Below are 17,036 nucleotides of genomic sequence, written 5' to 3' on the forward strand. Positions count from 1 at the left end.
GGAGTGTAGAATGGTTCTGGGGGGATCTCGGAGTCTCTAGGAGGGGTCGTGGGGGGGGTGTAGGACGGATGGGTCTGCAGGGGGTGTAGGACGGGTCTGCGGGGGGTCTAGGACAGGTCTGGGGGCGTCTAGGACGGGTCTGCGGGGGGTGTAGGACGAGTCTTGGGGGTATGTAGATGTCTAGGATAAGTCGGGGGGCTTTCAGAGTGGTCTGGGAGCTCTGGGGTAGGCTTTGGGGTGTAGAATGTGTCTGGGGGGGATCTCGGAGTCTCTAGAAGGAGTCTGGGGGCTCTAGGAGGGGTCTGGGGGGCTGTAGAATGAGTCTGGGAGGATCTGGAGGTCTCTAGGATGGGTCTTAGGGGGTGTAGGATGGATCTGTGGGTATGTAGATGTCTCTAGGATAAGGCTGGGGGCTTTCAGAGTGGTCTGGGAGCTCTAGGATAGGCCTGGGGGAGTGTAGAATGGGTTTGGAATGATGTGAGGGTCTCTAGGATGGGTTTGGGAGACGTAAGAGGGGCCTGGGATCTTTAGGATAGGCGTGGGTGGCTGTAGAATGGGTCTGGGGCGATCTGGGGGTCTCTAGGAGTGATCCGGGGGCTCTTGGAGGGGTCTGGGGTGATCTAGGCATCTTTAGGATGGGTCTGAGCACTGTGAGGAGGGATTTGGGGGCTCTTGGATAGGCCTGGGCAATTGTATAATTGGTCTGAGTAGATCTGGGGGTGTCTAGGAGGGGTCTGGAGGCTCTAGGAGGGACCTGATGAGGTCTAGAATGGGTCTGAGGGGATCTTGGTGTCTCTAGGATGAATCTGGAGCTTCTAGGAGGGGTCTGGGGTATGTGAGGGTCTTCAGGATGGGTTTGGAAGCTTTATGAGTGGTCTTGGGGCTCTAGGATAGGCCTGGAAGGTTGTAGAATGGGTCTGGGGGGATCTGGAGGTCTCTAGAATGGGTCTGGGGGCTCCAAGATAGGCCTGAGACAGTGTAGAATGCATCTGGACAAATGTGGGAGTCTTTAGGAAGGGTCTGGGGGCTCTAGGAGGGGTCTAGGCAAGTGTAGAATGGGTCTCGAAGGATGTCTCCTGAACAATTTATTCAGCCAGTCCCATCCACCATCTGCTTGCAACTCCATCTTTCAGGAGCAGTATGCTCCTGTGTATTCATACAGCACATTCCTTCAAAATCTTCGCCTCCATGTCCCTGCACCAACAATAACAAATCAATCGCAGCTCTATTTTGCAGTGTAGCATGCCCAACACTTCCAACACCAGTTAATAAATCGCTCAGTGCTGTTGGTGTAGCACTGGTTTGCTCACTCAGCCAACATCCCGGATTTGTTAACTTCCTTAAGGCCGCTGCTGCTGCAACCCCAGGTGCTAATGCTGATGCTGCTGTAATTTCTCCAGGCCCCCAAAAGGTGACCTGGTCATCACAACCAAATTCAAATTAATGGCTATTTCGTTTTACTCGCTCCTTTTTATTGTGAATCATCGTGAGGTTGGGAGTTGGCAACGTAAGCCTTCCAAGGCTTCATGGTCCACCGCTGAGTTTCGATGGAAGCCCACCCCATGCTCTATCCCCACAAATCAAAAATATTCCTTCAGGCAAAGCAACTGGCATGTTAAAGGACCTTGAAACGTTAGTAGAAGTGTTAGTTACACCAAGCAGTAGCGTTTCTATGGACAGGTAACATGGCATTCACATTTTGACCCGTCCTTGCGGTATTATATGTATAGTTAAACATTACACAAGCACCCGTAACAACAGATCCCAATAGCTCCAGTTCCTGTGGTTCCTGTGTTACTTGAGGCAATGTGCATGCACCGCATCCCAGTTACCAACATTCACTGAGGGAGCAGACCTATTACAGGGTCCTGGTGTAATCGGACATGGCCACACGTCCAAGGGCAGCCCCACCAAACAGGTAGAGAAAGGGTTTTCAGGGTTCACAACAGAAAGGCATAGAGTTTCCTGCTGCATTACATTTGCCAAGGTTACCCATACATTCTGCTTTGGTTGCGGGATCGTCCATCCTTCAACGAGGTAAACTTTCTACCACAGACCGGACACAACGAGCAGGAACCCACGGGGGGCCACCATCTGTCGATACACAAGCATACCCTCGTGCCCAGGTTATCAGATCACAGGGTTCAGACCACGGACCTGTCTGTAGATCCCAAACCCTAACCTTGACTCCTGGGGACATCCCACAGGTGGTGGTTAATAAGCCAAAAGTATGTATTATCGGGGGTTCCTGAGAATCATCAGAAACCTGTAAGAAATTCAAGACATACATAGCTTTGTTCAATTGAGCCTCTGGAGGGTCCCCTGCCATTCCCCCTTTTTGTTTTTGCAGAAGCCGTTTCAATGTGCCATGAGCACCTTTGACAATACCTTGTCCAGTGGGAGAATGAGGGATACCAGTAACATGAGTCACACCCCACAGCTGTAAAAATGAATTAACCTTTTGAGATACATAAGCTGGACCATTATCCGTTCTTATCTGATGCAGGACTCCAGCAGTAGAAAAAGCCCGTTGCCAATGGCGAATGGCATCTTTGGCAGTTTCTCCCACGTGAGCAGTACCCATGATGACCGAGGAAAACGTGTCAATAGATACATGAACAAATCTTTATCTGCCGAATTCAGCAATATGAGTAACATCTGTTTGCCAGATCTGGAGGGCCCACAACCCTCTAGGGTTGGTCCCATAGTAGTGAGGGACATGTTGGCCTTGGCAGTCAGGACATGCAGCAACAATAGCACGAGCCTCAGCATTGGACAAGCAAAATTGTCATCTCAGGGCACGACAACTCTGATGAAAAAATTGATGAGAAGCAATAGCTTGTTGTTTAATATTTGGAGTGGGTCCCATTGCTACAGCTGATACTAGTGCATCTGCTCTTGCATTTCCTTCCACCAAAAAAAGAGGAAGGGTTGTATGACTCTTAATATGTAATACTTAATAAGGAGAGTGTCACTTTTGAATTTCAGTCCATAATAGTTTTAAAATTCCAGAAAATTTTTCCTGAGTGACATGGCCAAGGACAGCCTTGTCTAACCGTTGCACTAACCCAGCCACTTAGGCCGAATCAGTAACAACGTTAACAGGAGAAGAAAATTATTGAAATACCATAGTCATGGCTCTCAATTCAACAATCTGAGGAGAGCCTTCCTGGTGTTCCACTCTGTTCTGCCATTGATGTCCATCATACCAGGCAATGGCAGCCTTTCCTGTTTTTCCTGAACCGTCAGTGAACACCGTGGGACCAGGCACAGGGTCAGATTGGCTTAATTGCTTTTGTGGCAATCAAATCTGGCCACCCATTTTTATTAATGGCTGTGAGGGCAGGTGATAACTAATTTGACCTGTATAATTTGTCATTGCTGCTTGAAGTGCTGAACTGTTGGCAAGGCACCCTTCAAAATATCCACTTTGTACCGGTATCACAATGTTCTCAGCATCTCTTGCCAACAATTCCACACAACGAGCTTTAGTTTTCATAATAATTTGAGCTAAAAGTTCAAAAAGGCCAGGAGCAGTTTTCTTAGTTTTAAAGGGCAGAAAGGCCCATTCCAAAACATGCAAGGAATCTTGCTGTCATGGTTTGATGTTGGGGGGTGGGGGTTCTGGTGGCAGGAGAGGGGCTTTGCTCCCTGCAACTTCCCTGGTTTTGGAACCGGGTTAGACTTGGTTCTGGCCACCAGATCAGATTCCCATCCCCCTCGGGGTTGAGCCAATAGGGCGCCTCTGCGAATTGCCCTATTTAAGTCGGGACAAAGGAACCGGAAAAGGTGCTTCGCCCAGGATCGAGCAGAGAAGGGAGGAGGGCACTGCCCCCGCTCCCTGGCTCCCGGCCGGGCGGCTGCCTGCGTCGGGCCGGCGCCGCCCACGGAGAATGGCGGCGGCGGAGCCAGCTGGGGAACTCGGGGGCACCCCACTCCCGGGGTGCCCACTGGGCTGAGTTCACCCGGAGAGGACTGAGATCTGAGAGAAACAGCCGCATCGACAGCAGGTCAGTGAGGATGGAGTGGGAGAAGTTTGCCCTGCAGCTGGTGGTGAGATGGCAGGCAGCCCCCCTGCAACCAGGACGGCCTCGGTGGAGCAGAGACCCACTCGCAGCCCGTGGGGAGAAGATGCCTGAGCCTGAGGACGGTTGTGTTGGGGTGCACGACAAGGTAGAGAGGCATCTGGAGTCTGCGTGACGACCCACGCTGGAGCAAGTGGCTACAACTCCCTAAGAATCCAAGACTGTGCTAAAGCCCACACTGGGGCAACCGTGGGGAAGGATTGCATCCTGTGGGCTGGACTCACGCTGGAGAAGTTTGTGGATTTTTCCTCGTGGGTAGGGGATCCACTGGAGCAGGGGGAAAGGGTGTAAGGACTCCTTCTCCTTTAAGAAAGAAGCAGCAGTAACAGCACGGAATGAACTGACCTGCACTCCCCCAGTCCCTGCCCCCTGTGCTGCTGGGGGGAGGAGGTAGAGCCGGGAGGAAAAGGAAAGGGGGGGGCTGTGGGAAGGAAGGTGTCGGTTTTAAGATCTGGCTTTGTTTCTTTTTATCCTCTCAAGTAACCGGTTTTGTTTCCCTTTGTCCTTTTAAGTAACCATTAATAAACTCTTTTGGTTTGAGAAAGCCAAGTCTGTTTTGCCTGGGACCGTGGTTGGTGGGTGTTCCCTCTGTTCTTGTCTCAACCCTCAGTCCCTTTATTTTTTTTTTTTTTATTATAATTTTCTCCTCTCCACTTTACTGGAGAAGGAGCAACTGTGTGAGTTTTAGTTGCTGGATCGGCCTAAAACCACGACACTTGCCAATCAGAATTCCATTGTGCAAGCATTGCAAATGTGTCAGATCATCTATCAGAACAAACACGTGCACTGATACAGTTAAATCAATTCTCCATACATGTTTTTGCATGATTGCCTGTTCCACCTCTTCAATTACTTGTTTTGATTCGGAGTTAGAACTCATGGTGCAGAAATGTTCCCTTTTAACAACTCCAAAAGTGGTTGTAATTTGGAAGACGTCAACCCCAAATAAGGTCGGACCCAGTTAATCATCCCTGCTAGTTTTTGCACATCATTCAGGGTTTTTACGTCTATTTGCAACTGAATTGGTTGTGGCATTACCGTTTGATCTAACACCTTCATACCCAGGTACAACCATGGCTGCTGGTTGCACTTTTTCTGGGGCAGTCACCAATCCATGGTATTGTAATGACTTTCGTGCTTCAGCCTCCATTTCAGCCAGCATTACCTGCGAAGGCGCGGCTAGAAAGATGTCATCCATGTAGTGATAACAATACCCTGATGGAAACGCAGCTCCAACAGGGCTCAAGGCTTTCGCTACAAACCACTGACAAATAGTGGGTGAATTTTTCATACCTTGTGGTAAAACTTTCCAATGAGACCTTTTGGCTGGTTCACTGTTATTCACTGAAGGCATGTGAATGCAAATTTCTCCATGTCCTGGTTAGCAAGAGGAATAGTAAAAAAACAATCCTTTAAATCCATGACTACAATTTCCCATTGCATTGGAATCATAGTTGGTGAGGGCAGCCCTGGTTGCAAGACCCCCATTGTTGCCATCACCTCATTGATCTTTCTTAAATCATGCAACAAATGCCATTTTCCTGATTTCTTTTTGATCACAAACACAGGCGTGTTCCAAGGGCTGTGAGAGGCTTCTATATGTCCTGCAGCCAATTGCTCTTTAACCAGAAGGTGCAGGGCTGTGAGTTTTTCTTGATTGAGGGGCCACTGGTCCACCCAAACAGGCTTTTCTGTTAACCATGTTAATGCCAGTGTGGGCTGTGTTACGCCCTGCAGCACAGTGACCCCTATTAAAAATCCGTTGTAATTTTCACCCCCATTGTCCAAGACAGTCCCTCCCCCACAAATTCAAGGGCGCTGTGGTCACATATGATCTAATAGTGGCCTTCTGTCCCTCAGGGTTACTAATAAGGACAGGCTTGGCGGCCATAAAACTATTAGCAACCCCCCCCAAGACCCATTACTCCCATATTATTTGACACTAAAGGCCAGGTATGAGGCCAGTCATGTTGCGCGATGATGGTGACATCAGCTCCTGTATCCAACAAACCCATTAGTTTTATCTGCGATGGGGTTGCATGATCAAAGTGTGCAAGTAAGTGTGCAAATCATTTGTGGTCTCTTGTTGGTGACAGTCTGGGACCAAAAACCGGATGGTTTCCCCGTAGATCCAAATCTGTTGTTGCTGTGAACAGTCTGCTCTGTTCTAGGAACACAACTCACAAAAGGCATAAGTTGAGCAATTCAAGTCTCTTTAGTAATGGTTACTGGTGATGTTGCAGTAGATACCATAGCACAGATCTGTGCTGTATAACCTTCCATGACCATCCCACGTGTTTATTGGGCTGATTAGAACCCAGGAGGGCTAACTCCACAGGGAATGCACTAGGTCCTCCTCTATTTCCATCACAGGCGGATTCTTATTTACCAGTGCCCCCAGTGCTTTGGTCAAGTCCCCAGTCTCCAACCTCCATTGCTTTTTTCCTAACCACATCCCAAAAACGTATTGCATTCTGTGGCTGAACCATCACTGTAGCAGGTGGCAGCTCCCATGACCGGGATAAGGGAGGCTGACACGGTAGACCCCCCTGTTTTCCCGCCCGCTTTGCAGAAATAGTGGGCATCTCAGCAAAATCTCTCATAGGATCATCCTCCCCGTCACTCTCCGGTAAAGGGGGATATACCTGATCCTGTATTTGTTCGTCCTCTGTCTCCTCAATATCAGAGGAATTCAATGGAGAAGGGAGAGAGCATGTTTCAACCTTAGAAGCTGCATATTTTTCTTTTGCCTCTTGTAGCTGCTGCCAAGGCAACTTGTAGGGTGTAAATTTTTCCGCTGCTTTTAGCTGTTCTGCAGGGGACACATACGTTCCTGAGGATTTTTCTGCCACCTTTAGCTGCTCTGCAGGGGATATGTACGTTCCCAGGGAGTCCGGCTCCACTAAACGAGCAGGTTTCAGCACTCTTTTTCTCGGCTGAGCCACAGGCGGTAACCTCCCAGCTGAGCTGTCAGTCACTTCTGAAGTCTCTCCCACTGATAGGGGGATAGGTATAGGTGTAGGCATAAGACCATATAAAACTATATTAGCTGTTATTTCTATGGATAGGTATGGCAACCAGTCATTATTAGCCCAGCTGGATTGAGTTGAGATAATGAACTAACTAATTAAGTAATCAACTCAAGGTACCGACCCTGCCCACAAGAGGCAGGCCATTTCCTCCTGGCTGCGGAGGATGCTATAGCGTCCTTGGTGCCGCAGCCCAGGCTGGTGAGCAACAACTGGTGACCCCGACGTGATACATCCGTGAGACCCTGGGAAGCCCCGACTCTCTCGCCGAGCCGAGAGCCCTGGCTGCAAAGGAGCCCGAGCCAAAAGAGCCGGAGCCAGAGCCGGAGCCGGGAGCTCGAGCGAGAGTCCTTCGGAGAAGAAGGTAAAGCCGCAAGCCCCGACGTGGTATTCGCGGGAGGGAAGCGTGCTGGAGTTGGATGAATGGGCCGGGTCTCTGCTCACCCATAAAGCCTTTGTGAAAACAAAAAATACTAAAACAAAAAGGGGGAATTATGGCATCAATCATTCTTACCCAGCTGGACTGAGTTGAGATAATGAACTACTAATTAACTACTCAACTCAAGGTACCTATCCTGCCTACAAGAGGCAGGCCATTTCCTCCTGGCTGCGGAGGATGCAACAGCATCCTTGGTGCTGCAGCCCAGGCTGGTGAGCAACAGATAGGTATAAGAATAGGCCTAAGATTACATAGCTCTGTGAAATAGCTCTTTGAAGTGTTGGAAGTTATCAAATACTAATCCCTGCTTTGGAACACTAACTACCCGAAAAGAATGCCGGTAAGAGAGACAAAACAAATGCTAGCAAGGTTGTAACTCGTGACCCGTAGGGAGGAAGAAAAGCCAAAGAGGAGAGATAAGGACTAACAAGAACTGACATTTGCCTTCAAACAATAACAAGTAGGAGACAACCAGGTGTCCACTCAAGGCCAGGCCAGGCTGGAACCGGTTTGGCTCTGCAAGCTCAGCCAAAACAGGAATTCTAGGGAAGAATTGAAAAATACACAGTGAGGAAAACCTACGGCCTTCATCCTGAAGACCCCTGCCCACGACCACCAGGAGGCATGTCGAGGAGGAGCCTGAGGCGGGGGCTATGGAAATGATCTCCTGGGAGAGACTGCCCTTTCGGGGAGGGGGTTATGAGTATGTCGGTATAAATACAAGAAAAACTGCTATGACGGGTGTGCACATTTGTGGTGGAGCGATCCCCCGTGCACCCAGCGCTGCAATAAACACACCGACTGTGCAACTTTCCAAGTTGTGGAGTCGATTTCTGCACGTCAGTTTTGGCGAGCCAGGCAGGAGACTCTCTGCTCGACTGAGGAACCGACTGCGGAGCGGACACTCCTGGGCGTGCCCAGAGAATTTTCCTCGGAGGAGCCTCCTCTCCCAGCCGATTACCCAGAGGCAGACAAGGACTTCCTGAGCCGCGGACAAATGTACGTTCGGGTAAGAAATGTGCGGAGACGTCCGGCATGTGGGGCTGCTGGTAAAATGCGTGGAGATGTCTGGCGTGCAGCGTTGTCGCTGGGCAGGGCAGGGTGGCCTGTGGTAAGGTAAGGGCCCTGGGGAGTTTGCTGCCTTAGAGGACCAGAGACCGGTGAGCTGGAATTCAGATCTGGAGACTGGGCCAGCAAGAACTAGAGACTGGCAGGCCACTAGCGATCTTGCGAGCGGATGGAGCAAACTCCGAGGCTGCCGCTACTTCCCTGAAGGGCGAGATGCCGTTTCGCCGCTTCACTCGGACGCCCGAACACTGAGCCCAACACAGAGGGGTGGGTAAGTAGCGCAACCTCACAGTCATATGGCTTATGGAATATTGGCAGCTGCAGGAGGGTCAATAGCTGGGTTGGTAATTGTCTGTTATCTGCTGTGCAAATGTTCTGTTGTTCCTGTTGTTCCATGTTCTGTGTAAGTAACAAGAGAGGATATTTCATTCCAGCCGCACCTGGCCCTGCACCCCGAAAAGGGTGAGAGGTGTCAGAAAGCAGGGGCGGACGATATGAAATCTCTATATACTGCTATCTATTGTAAAATCTGGTACCGTGTATTTCGTAAAGTTTATACCATTCAAAGTTTATACCATCTAACATCAGCGCATGTGATAAGGCCTTTGATTTTTGTATAAGTTTGCTGGGCCAGCCCTGCAATGTGTGATTGTGTGATTAATCACTGAGTGAGTGTGTAAGCGAGTGAGACGCAGCCTGGCTGCGGGGCGACTGCGGAGTTCTGATCCGCGGTTCTGTGTTCTCCGCGAGGAGAGCGGACGGAGACGAACGAAGCGTGTGGCAAACAAAAATTGTATTATTATTTGCACGAGCAATAGACAGAATATTAGGGTGCAGTTAGAAGTAAAATGGAGGGAGGAAAAAGTAAACCCTATGAAAATACCCCCCTGGAGTGCATACTGAAGCACTGGAATGATATAGTGGGACCAGGGAGTACGGAGAATACAAAGTAACTAATCAAATATTGCAGCCAATGGTGGCCACTTTGTAAGCTAGAAAATGAAGCTAAATGGCCCAGTGAGGGTGGAACACTAAATTATGATACGCTTCTACAATTAATGTTGTTCCTAAGAAGGGAAGAAAAAGGGGATGAAGTTAAATACGCAGATATGTTCTTTGTTCTCTGAGACAACCCTGAATGGCAAAAAGCGGACTGAGACCGCGCCCACAAGATCCTATGGTTTTAGCATTAGAAAAAGAAAATAGAAAGGGGAACAAAAATTTTAAGTTAAAGAGATGTTGTTCTGTCTGTAGTATTGGACAGAGGTGCACCAGAATAAGCAAAATCCACGTAGAAAAATCAGAACAAGATCTGACTGATATTTTTAAGCTCCCTCCTTGGTCACAGAGACCTCCTGCTCCTCCTCCTCCTTCTCCTCCTCCTCCTGATAGCCCAATATCCTCTCGTACTGGGCAGAAACAGACCATAAAAGTAGAACAGGTGGAGCAGCCGGCAGCACAAATTATACAAGCGCCCTCCAGGAAGCCATAGGACCAGAGGTGGAAACAAGAAGGATTAAAGTACCATTTTCTTGTACTGAACCGAAAGAATGGAAAGAAGCTGCTCGGGGATACTGTATACTACTCAGATTCTTAAACTTATAATAAAGCAGCACAACCCTGATTGGGATGGTATGCAATTAATGATAGACTGCTTAACTGTAACAGAGAAACAATTAGTCATAAAAACTGCCAGGGATCTTGCAAAAGATCACTATGAGGCACAAGGGGTGGATGTTAAAGAATATTTCCCCTTGCAAGATCCAAAGTGGGATCCAAATCAATCAGCTGCTGTGGACAGGTTATGGGCATATTGGGAGTGGATTTTAAAAGGAATGGAGACAGCTATTCTCAAAACCATATATTGGGCAAGGCTATATGCAATCAAACAAGATGCCTCTAAATCACCATCAGAGGTGATAGATAGACTGAGAGATGTAATGCGCCGAAATACACCGAGGGGTCTTGAATCAGAAGGGATACAGCAATTGGTATCCCTGTTTTTAGGGCAGGCACAAGGAGATATTAGGTGCAAATTACAAAAGATACGTCCCCCAGATCACAGGAATTTAGAAGTATTATTAGAAGTAGCATGGAGGGTATATATTAATAGAGAAAACAACTACAAGCGCAACCAAAGGAGACTGATAGCAGTGGTCAGAGAGGACGGGGAATGGAAACCCAAACCTAAACTCAAGCATCGACCAGCCCCTCTTGGCAGAGATCAATGTGCTATATGTAAAAGACCGGTCACTGGAAAAAGGAGTGTCCAGAACGACAGCGCCAAGGGAACGCCAGGTGGCACAATAGCCAAGGAAAAGTGATTGCACATGTAAAAGAAGATTGACTAGCAGATCCACTGGTTGTAATGAGGCTAGGGGAGGAACAAAAGGAAATGGAATTTTAATAGATACGGGGGCAACGCATTCAGTTTTAAATCAGGCCTTGATTCCTTTAGGAAATGATTACATTGTAGTAAAAGGAGCAACTGGCCAGAGTGAAAAGGCTTACTTTTTTGAACCTTTAAAATGCAAACTGGGTAAGCAAGTGGGCATTCATAAATTCTTGTATATGCCGAACTCCCCAAAAGCCCTTTTGGGAAGAGATCTATTAGAACAATTGGGAGCCACGATAAAATTCAAAAAAAGGTGAAATTACTCTGGAGGTAAATGATGATCAGTATGTACAAACAATGAGCTTGCTTCTAGTTAGTGTTCCCACAGAAGGAGAAATCAACGTGGAAATCACCGACCAGGTATATCCCGGGGTTTGGGCAACTATGTTCCAGGACGTGCCAGAAATGCCCAGCCAGTGGTAATAAATTTGAAACATGAACACAGAGCAGTAAGAATTAAACAATACCCACTAAAAAACGAAGATAGGGAAGGGATTCATCCAATCATAGAACGATTCCTAGAGTTTGGTTTATTAAGAGAATGTGAATTGGAGTTTAATACTCCTGTCCTCCCAGTACAAAAACCAGACGGCACCTATAGGATAGTTCAAGATCTGAGAGCCATCAACAAAATAACAGAAGATCTATACCCCGTGGTTACTAATCCATATACCCTGTTAACCACCCTGACTCCTGATTTGACTTGGTTTGCAGTTTTAGATTTAAAAGGTGCCTTCTTTTGCCTCCCTCTCCATGAAGCCAGTCAGAAAATTTTTGCTTTTGAATGGGAAAATCCCAAGAGTGGCTGAAAGACCCAGCTCACTTGGATGGTGTTGCCACAAGGTTTTAAGAACAGCCCTATGATCTTCGGGAACCAACTAGGAAAAACCTGGACCTTATTGTGACCAAGACCAGAGAATCATGCATTGTCTGGACTGTAAGTTTACTAAATTTTCTTGGGCTCCAGGGGTACCGGGTTTCTCAGAAAAAGTCACAAGTGACATTACAACAAGTTACATACCTTGGGTATGAAATTAGTGCTGGTCAGCGTTTCCTGAGACAAGCCCGGAAAGAAGCCATATGCCAGACCTCCCCCGACCACAGACTGTGAAAGAGCTACCAACTTTCTTGGGAATGACAGGGTGGTGTCGGCTCTGCATATACAACTATGGCTTGTTTGTTAAACCACTGTATTCTTTAGTAACATCCAGCCAAAAGCACGTCCAGTGGGATACGGAATCGAACCAGGCATTCCATCAGCTGAAAAACGCCCTGATGTCAGCGCCAGCATTGGGACTCCCTGATGTGAGTAAACCATTTTTCTTATTTTCCCACGAGAAGCAGGGAATAGCATTAGCGATACTGTCACAGGACCTGGGACCATACAGACGAGCTGTGGCGTACTTCTCCAAACAACTGGATGCCACTGCAAAAGGATGGCCCAGTTGCCTGAGAGCAGTGGCAGCAGTCATCCCGAATATCCAAGAGGCCCGGAAGTTTACCTTGGGCCAGAAAATGACTGTTCTCGTGTCCCACACAGTATCTGCAGTCCTTGAAGCAAAAGAGGGTCATTGGCTCTCCCCACAGACGTTCCTGAGGTATCAAGCCATCATGGTCGAACAGGATGATGTTGAAATTATGACTGCTAACATTGTTAACCCAGCTTCGTTTCTCAGTGGGAACACTGGAGAACCAGTGGATCATGACAGTCTCGAAACAATTGAGGCCACGCACTCCAGCCGCGCTGACCTCAAAGATGCCCCCACGGAGGGGGTAGAACACTGGTTCACAGAGGGAAGCAGTTATGTTATGAGTGGAATGCAACATTCGGGATACGCTGTCACCACTTCTGAAACGGTAACAGAATCGGGACCATTACCAGCTGACACCTCAGCACAGAAAGCCAAAATCATAGCCCTGACTCGAGCTCTAGAAAGAGCTCAAGGAAAAGTTGTGAATATTTGGACTGATTTTTAAGATGCCTTTGGAGTTGTACATGCCCGCGGAGCATTATGGGAAGAGAGGGGACTGCTAAATTCCCAGGGAAAACTATCAAGCATACGGAAGAGATTTTAAAACTTTTAAATGCAGTACAACTTCCTGAAAGAATGGCAATTATGCACATCAGGGCACACCAGAAGGTGAGAACAGAATTGGAAAGAGGGAATGAACTGGCAGATAGAGAGGCAAAACAAGCTGCTAGCAAAGAGATAAAGGTAGAAGGGGCACTAATCCCCGACGGATGCATATCTTTAGAAGGTAAGCCAGAGTATACAAAAGATGACCGTAAACTCATTACAGATCTAGAAAGAACATATAATGAGGATGGGTGGGCCATGACACCACACAGAAAGCTTATAGTTCTTTCTATATGGTTTGGCCATTAGTCCGAGAAGAACACAAGAAAGGCCATTGTGGGGGGGCGGAAGCATTTTACAAATATCTTATCAAAAGTATAGTGGCTATACCGCTGTCAGACAAGTAACTCAGCAATGTGATCTCTGCCTCCAGACTAAGCCAAAGACCACTGCACAGCCAGAAATGGGCCAAATTGGGAAAGGGAATGCTCCAGGACAACATTGGCAAATTGATTTCTCGGAACTTCCTAGAAAAAGGGGGTATCGATATTTGCTTGTACTCACCAATACCTTTTCAGGCTGGCCAGAAGCCTTTCCGTGTAGAACAGCTAAAGCTCAAGAAGTAACCAAAGTATTACTCCAAGAAAAAATACCCAGGTTTGGAGTGCTGGCAGTAATATCCTCAGACAGACGACCACACTTTATCTCTAAGGTAGTGCAACAAATTAGTCGCCATCTAGGAATAGATTGGCAATTACATACTCCATATCGGCCACAATCGAGCGGTCAAGTAGAGAAAATAAATCATTTGATTAAACAACAAATTATCAAATTGGGTCAGGAAACTAATTTGACTTGGCCCCAATCTTTGTCTCTGGCAATTTTATGAACACGAACTAGACCCAGAGCAAAAGAAGGGCTGAGACCATTAGAAATTTTATATGGGTGGCCTTATGGAATACAAAAGGGGGTGTCTTCAAAAATTGGTGAAGAAATTATGACTTCCTTTATGGTGGCATTGAGCAAACAGCTCAGAAAAATTGAAAAACATGTATTTGGAACTTGAAGCAGAGGTCTAGATGGACCTATACATTATTATGTATACCGTGGGAACTACAGCTGCTCCACGGATCCCAGGACAGAAGATGAAGAAACTGACCTTGGAGAGATTGCTGTGCACCCCCGCAGATCTGAAAACTCCCTGAACAGAAGTGGAAAAAAACTTGCAGGTGCTGGGAGAGCCAGGGAACCGTAAAATAAGGAGGAACTGTATGATAAGAAACTGGACTGTGTTTTTGCACTAATTGTCTGATGTAATGCATTTAGCTTGAGCTATGTAGAGCGCGTGATCACCAGTCATGTATTAGGCTGAGGCGCGTGAACAGCTGTAGTTAACCAGTCACCTAATTGTTTGTGTTGCATGCACTGTTAGAATTAGTATAAAGGTTTGCTGGAACCTGCAAGAGGGGATGGAATTAATTATATAATAAATCAATACTGCTTGAACCTGTGTATGTTGTGTCCGTCTCAACAGCGACATACAGTGACAGTATACAACCTGGAGATTTTGTATATGTCAAGTCTCTTGCAGAAAGAACGTTGAAACTACAGTGGGAAGGACGATTCCAAGTACTCCTCACCTCCTACACAGCAATCAAGATCAAGGAGCAGAATGCCTGGATTCATCACACCGGAGTAAAGAAAGCCCATAGATCTCCATGGAAGGTCACGCAAGTCCAACCAGGGAAATTACTTTTCTCATGATCATAATTATAATTCAGGGGTGGGAAAGCACTTATAGCCAGAATGATACTGAGTGGCCTTGGTCTCAAGCCCATATTAGGTATACTGGATTGATGGGGAAATACTCTGCTCGAGAAGGTTTAAATCTATCTACCGTGGTTGTGTATGGAAGTCAAAAATATTTAAAACAATGGACTAGGGATACAAAGGGAATTTACCAACTTCAAGGAAATGTAGGAGAAAAAAATCAAAGTAGGATGCCGAATGATTAATGGCTCCACCCATCAAAAGGCATCCCAAATTGCTATCTCAATTACTCCCATAAATAAAAGCACAAAGATCTGTGCTTCTGAAGAATTAGATTGTTGGCATAATTTCACACTAGTACAAACCACTGAAGTGGTTTGTCTCTGGGCCGATAGTGCTATTGGACTCTCATTCAAATTTAAAATAAATGCCATAGCTGGGCCCGTTACAACAATGCCCGTTGCAATAGTTACACATCATAAAAAAGATATGTCTATCACACGACCTATGCCAGCACCTAAGCTCGAACCCAAAATTTATGAAATTGGTCTGTATGTAATGAGAAACACAGGACAGCAGCAAGTGTTATTCAACCCAGAATGGTCTCTCAAAAGGGTTATCAATGCAAATTAACATTTCTGAAATCCAACCGTTGTGTTCTCCTTTCTTACGAACCTCCTATGAAGGATGGACTACTTGGCTAAGAAAGAGGAAGGGTATTTCTCAAAAACCAAGAGACCTGACGGGGCTGTTAGGAACAGGGTTGGGAGTTCTGAATACCATAGACTCAGAAGTAATAATGAACAAGCTGGCCACTGTCACTACAGATCTGTCAAAACTGCAACAGCCCTTACAATTATAGAATCAAAGAATCACAGAATGGCATAGGCTGGAAGGGACCTGAGAGATCATCTAATCCAACGTCCCTGTCATGGGCAGGGATGCCTCTCAACTAGACCAGGCTACTCAAGGCTCCGTCCAACCTGGCCTTGAACACCTCCAGGGAGGGGCATCCACAACTTCTCTAGGCAATCTATTCCAAAGTCTCACCACCCTCGTACTGAAGAATTTCTCCCTAAGAGCTAATCTAAATCTTTTCTCCTTCAACTTAAACCCATTTCCCCTTGTCCTATCAGTGGACACTCTTGTAAAAAGTCCCTCCCCGGCCTTCCTGTATGTGCCCTTCAAGTATTGGAAGGCTGCTATTAAGTCTCCACAAAGTCTTCTCTTTTCAAGGCTGAACAAACCCAGCTCCTGCAACCTGTCCTCGTAGCAGAGGTGCTCCAGCCCCTGGATCATCTTTGTGGCCCTCCTCTGAACAAGCTCCAACAAATCTATGTCTCTCTTATGGTGGGGACACCAGAACTGGACGCAGTATTTGAGATGGGGTCTCACAAGAGCAAAGTAAAGGGGGAGAATCACCTCTCTTGACCTGTTGACCACGCTTCTCTTGATACATCCCAGAATGCGGTTGGTCGCCTGGGCTGCATGAGCGTACTGCCGGCTCATGTTGAGCTTCTCATCTATAAACACCCCCAAATCCTTCTCTTCAGGGCTACTCTCAACCCACTCTGTGCCCAGTTTGTATTTGTGCCTAGGATTGGTCCGACCCAGGTGAAGGACCTTGCATTTTGACTTGTTGAAGCTCATGCAGTTGGCACTGGCCCATTTCTCAAGCCTATCAAGGTCCCTCTGGATGGCATCTCTTCCCTCAAGTGAGTCCGCGGCACCACACAACTTGGTGTCATCGGCAAAGTTACTGAGGGTGCACTCAATGCCGTCATCCATGTCGCTGACAAAGATGTTGAACAGCACTGGACCCAGAACAGACCCCTGAGGAGCACTGCTTGACACTGGTCTCCATGTAGACATTGAACCATTGACCACAACTCTTTGAGTGCGACCAGCCAGCCAGTTCTTTATCTACTGAGTGGTCTGCGGGGGAGGAGTGAGGACACTTGATGCGATCAATGTGATCAAACAAGTGAACCTTTAATGGCTTACATTCAATGCAATTTATAATTTTCTAAACAAGGCTTGACTACTTGTGATTGGCTACAATACACGCAATAGCTCAGCCTCTTGTATATGAGTGATTATTTTGCAGTTTATGTCCATATAAGGTTATCCATGATCCTCAGCAGAAAACTGAAAGAAAGAAGCAATGTCATT

At 47.1% G+C, this 17,036-nt stretch overlaps 1 pseudogene; it reads right to left on the reverse strand.

Moving 5' to 3' along the window:
• Nucleotides 1–1,089: 1,089 nt before the first annotated feature.
• Nucleotides 1,090–17,036, reverse strand: part of LOC147527373 (uncharacterized) — a 29,170-nt pseudogene continuing 13,223 nt past the window's right edge.

The sequence above is a fragment of the Tauraco erythrolophus genome, chromosome 20 (genome assembly GCF_009769465.1).
Source record: "Tauraco erythrolophus isolate bTauEry1 chromosome 20, bTauEry1.pri, whole genome shotgun sequence".
Lineage (NCBI taxonomy): Eukaryota > Metazoa > Chordata > Aves > Musophagiformes > Musophagidae > Tauraco > Tauraco erythrolophus.